Consider the following 5,451-nt stretch of genomic DNA (forward strand, 5'->3'; position numbering starts at 1 on the left):
CGTAACATATATGATGGATATTTTCTTCCCTATCTTGGAATGGCATACAACGTCTAAGATGCGATAAAATATGTATACATTTTCTACATCTACTGACAGTCGTAATTCAATGACGTCATTTTTCTGAAGCAGTGATAAATAAAAATTACAACCTCATGCGTGTTGCTTCGTCCTTTTTAATGCGTGTTGCTTCATCCTTTTTTAAAATCAGGATGAGCATAAACTTCATAGATCTTGAACTAAATATAAATGTTTTGTGTCATTTACATATTCATGAAGCTCTTGTAACGGCTCGAGAAGAAAGTATGTGCCTCGTTACCAAAAGATCTAAAATGATAATAATAGTCTCCGATATGATTGACGAAGCGGAAAGAGGCCAAACTCCTCTAGACTTCAACAGCTTTCGGGATTTGCCCAGTGATTGAGTGAAAAGGGAAATAGTCATACAACTTTTTATAATATAACTCCTTATTAATCTCTAGAATAAATATGCTGAAATTCGATTGTTAGCTGGGTTTTCCGAACAAAAATGCGTTTATTATTTTTTGTTAAGTACGACGGGCGAGCGCACGGCACCATCTGTTTATGTACAATATCTTGAGAACCGTTCAACCAATGTTTTTCAAATTTGTATCTGTTGTTACTAATGATAAAATGGAGTTAATGTTCGATTACAAATATTAGCCGGGATTTCTGTAATTTGGCAGCCTTGGTTTTAAATCAATCGATAAAATGCATATTTACGATGAGTATAACTGATAATGTTTGTAAAATGTTAAAAGGTAAGAAAAATATGTTTTCCAATCTCTTGGAAAATTTTACGGACGCCATCACGAGTTTTGTTGACCGTTATGAAATACTAGTATTTTCTGTTTCACAAATGACGACGGATATGTTCCGATAGTAGTAACCACAATCCCGTCCCCTTTTCTCCGAATGTGACCTACCGAATTAGACATAACAATTGGCTTGTACTAATATGAGCAACACGACGCATGTGAAGAAGGATGGGGTTCGTGTTGCTTTAGTTATATATGTTGTGTTTGTATACCGTTGTTTGTCTTTTGGTCTTCTTTATCTTCGCTAGCCAAGGGTTACGATCAGTCCCCTCCTTTCCACCCTTGGCGGATTAAGATAGAATTTCGGATCCACGAGGTAATGATTTTCATTGGTCGCAGTTATAACTGGCTACATCCAATCGAAAAGCGCCTATAAGATGATCACGTGTAAATGTAGAAAATGTAAATAAACAATTGCCACGTGCTGCTTGTGTAACAAATCTTAACCCCCGAAACATAGGACGATATTTAATAACAATTTTAAAGTTCTATATCAACTAATTGGAGTTCCTTGGTATGTTTTTTTGCGCAAATGTTGGAATGTCAACGTATATTTTCAGTTCCTGCTTCACAAAATTAGTGTACACTAAAAGCAATCATTTTTCCACCTCCACACTGAAGAGAGTTCAAGTGCTGCCATTGGTCAAAAATGATGCAGTCGGAATGGGCGTGACTCTTGTCTACCGATAGATGGCGCAGCATTATAATCACAAATGTTGGCTTAATCGCTCCTTCATCTGCCAAGGGTGGAGAGGATGGGACTGGATCGTAACCCTTGGCTAACGAAGATGGGTCTTCTTCGTTTTTTGCCATGGTGTCGTCAATTTATTTTCGAATTATGAGTTTGAATATCCCTTTGACATACATTTAATCAATCTCCGTTCCTTGATGAATCTTAGCTCTGTGACTCTATAGGGTCAGTTATATGGTTAATAAACCACTATTTAAAGAAATATTTTTTATCAAACATTTGTCAACGAATCCGTTATGTCTTCAGGTGATCAACAACTACGACACCCTTCATTATTTTACTCACAGAAACAGGGGTTGATGAAACGTTTGCTTTCAGGTTTAGTTAACGTTTGAAGATCATGTACAAGAATTACGGACATTTCAAGGCGAGATAACTCGTGTTACTTTTCTATTCTGGTTCCCATCTTGTTCTCATCGGCTGGTGACCAGTAGATAAGAATAGATAACTCCCCTAAACGAACACCCCGCCAATAGATGTCACTTTGACGTTATGCCTATAGGGTCATTTATGATATTAGCAGTTATACGATAATTCCGAACGCAGTTGGATTTAAGAAAGAAACCCCGCGTACACTATACACAGATGAATGATGAAGAAATTGCCGATAGGCAAGAAATAATTAAAAAAAGAAAAGTTTTGCATGCCCTATGATGTAGAAAGAATATTTTCTGTTAACGATGGTTCAAAAGAGATACGTTTACATGTTATTATATTTCCTATATTTATAATATATGTATATCTCTTGATCAATACTTTTTTTCTTTTTTTTTCTTAATCTAGTAAATTTTCTTATTGTATGAAATTTGTAACCCTGTTTATACTACACACGACCTTTTCGGAAGCTTTAAGATAGTCCAAATAATTTATCATCGGTGTTTCTGATTTTAACAAGTTCAATAAAAGACGCAGGCAAACTGATCTATCCTTGTTAATTTCTTTTTAATTGGGTTAGATGAAAATCAAATATACAAATCCTTTCAACATCAAGCAGGCTTGAGTATTATCTAGATTATGTTTTATATAAAAAAAAATAGCATTTAACTCTTCAATTTATGAATATGACGAATACATAATCTTTCAATCAGTTTAATTGAAGTGTGGAGCTGGCATGTCAGTTATTGCTGTAGTAGTCCTTTAGTTAATTTATCATGTATCATTGCCATTTTGCTTAGTGTCTTAAAAGACTTTTGTTATCTATTCTGACATCGGACTCGGACTTCTTTTAAACTCAGTTTTACTGTGCGTATTGCTGTGTTTTGTTTATTCTACAATAGTAACATAGGCTAGAGGTATAGAGGGAGGGTTGAAATCTCATAAAACATATAAATAAAAGCTACAGAAGGCAATATCATAAATATGACAAGATGTACATTTTTTTTACTGTCAATTTTAGATTTTATTTGATATGGGTAGGTCACATGTATTCGACATTGACATTGTATAAGCCAGATGTATACTCCATGCTGAATTGAATTTGATCTAGGTAACACGTAAACTCATTAACACCTGTGGATTAATTTGTAATATTTTCCTGTCCTCTAGGAACATAAAACATAATTCACTACCCTTAATTAGACATAGATATCAGTAAATAAAACCGCAGACTTTCTCCTTAAAGTTTAGTGGTTTGTACATATATTGAAGGTGTGCATGTGGTCAGGGTTTAATATTTGCTCTTTTGGGAGACAGTTGAAGTTATTTTAAAATAACACTTTGCATCTGCGGGGGCATCATTTGTTTCTCCCAGACACAATTAAATCTCAGATAAAGTTCTACATTATCTTTGTTATGATACAGTTACTTCAGAGTGAAGTGCGGGGCATCACTTTGTCTAGTTAATTTTATAATTATTTTTTTGTTGTAATTAATCTTATTTGAAAATATTCGTTCATATTTCAGCCTATCTCAATTTTTTTTTTTACTTTATAAAATTAGTTTATATGTGTTAGAAACTATATTCTTATGACTGTGTAGAATACTCTAAAACATTTAAACATAAGAATAGAGGGCAAAATACATAAATTATTATTGTTAAATCGCATTGATAAGAGTTTGAACACTTAAGACAAGGTAAAAAAGTTGATGTGAAAAGACTATTTTCAAATTATAAATTAACTGCAAAAAATAAAAAAGGGGGTCTCCCAACAATCTCTTTTGCATGGACTACTATATTTTCAATATAATACTTCAATGATAAGATAAAATAGTAACATATGGTATTGAATAGTGATACCGCACCGGAAAGGATTTGCCGTTGCACCATGGGACGCTTAAACAATATACTATGTAAATATTGACACATTCGTGTTTATATGTTAGCTGAGATCGATAATTATGGAGCTTTTCTTAAAAAGGACTTCGATGTTTTTCGTCATTTGTATTATTAAACGACATTTTATGAATATACTAAACAAGGATTTGTATAGTACTATACAAATCCTTGTACTAAACAATAAGATTAATAAAGATAGCATATCCTAACAATGGGGTCAACAATGATTTTGATGCTATGATATCTTACTGTATACATTCAAAATACTTGCATTTACTTCTCTGATTATTTCTTATAATGATGAGAATAATATTCCCTATACCTTTTCATTATACAAAACTTGTATAAAATTTTGTATGTTTTGAATAACATTAAAAATTGCACGTTGTCATCTTTTCTATTTCAATTTAGTTTTTCAGATTTCGTAGACATTTTTTTTCAATAATACAATCATGCAATTGTGTATTCAAATTTTTGATAATAATAATATAATTACTCAAATCAAAATAAGATTAATTAGACAGAGCCTTTAAAAAAAACGAAAAACAAAACCAACACTTTTTGCATATTTTTCTTTAAGATGTCAACAAAACCACACTACTTTTAAAATTTTGATGTTTAAAGAACTCTTTGGTATAATAGAAATTAATATATTGTTTAAAACCTAACTAGATATTTAAAATGATGGATGTAATTAGAAAAGAAGTTCACATCATAAAAATGAGAATTCAACTAAATAACAAGACCAATTTGTCTTTGAATACGGTCAATCTTAGTTGAATGAATATACATCGTATTCATAAATAATGAAGTTTCACTTTCAAATGCTTAGGGACAACAGTAAACATTATTTTAAAATGACGATTCTTATACCAGTTGATAGGAAAATTATTTGCCAATACTGTATAATTTGTTAATTTTATTTACAATAAAAAATGAATTTAATATGATTTTTTATAAAATATGTATACCTCGTAATTTAACATATCTCAACCAAAAGAGAACCCGACGTTTAACATGATAGGGACACCAGTAAATATAAAGATAAATTGGATTTTATTACACCATTTCAAAGCTAAAAAAAATGGTGAGATCTCTATAACTTATTAATTTTATATGAGATTTATAAAATAGACATAGTATTCGTTTATTTAGCTAGTGGTCATAATTCCCCATAGACAATAACGTTAAAAAAATTTCAATGATTACGGTTCTCTGTGTGGTAGCTGATAAAGCTATCCAGCTGAGCTGTCCGCAATTCTTGTGTATGGTTTATGTTTTAATTCAATGATTATCTTTGACCATAACAAAAGCACTAATTGAAACTTTCTATTAACTTTTTTATATACATAGTTATAATATTATACCTCGCAGGCAAATCTTAGTGTCATTGGCACATGTCTTCTCCAATAAGGTTTCCTGGATAATATAATACTGCTTTTTAAAATTTCAATAGTCACATTATGGATAACGATGGTGTTGTGAATAAGATGAAGGTCTCTTTATTTTTAAGGATTTATCCATGTTGATTTTAGCTTTCTTATGTTGAGATGAATATTAAAAAGAGTTTAACTTTAACAGAATTT

The sequence above is a fragment of the Mytilus californianus genome, unplaced genomic scaffold, assembly GCF_021869535.1.
Source record: "Mytilus californianus isolate M0D057914Y unplaced genomic scaffold, xbMytCali1.0.p SCAF_2, whole genome shotgun sequence".
Classification (NCBI taxonomy): domain Eukaryota; kingdom Metazoa; phylum Mollusca; class Bivalvia; order Mytilida; family Mytilidae; genus Mytilus; species Mytilus californianus.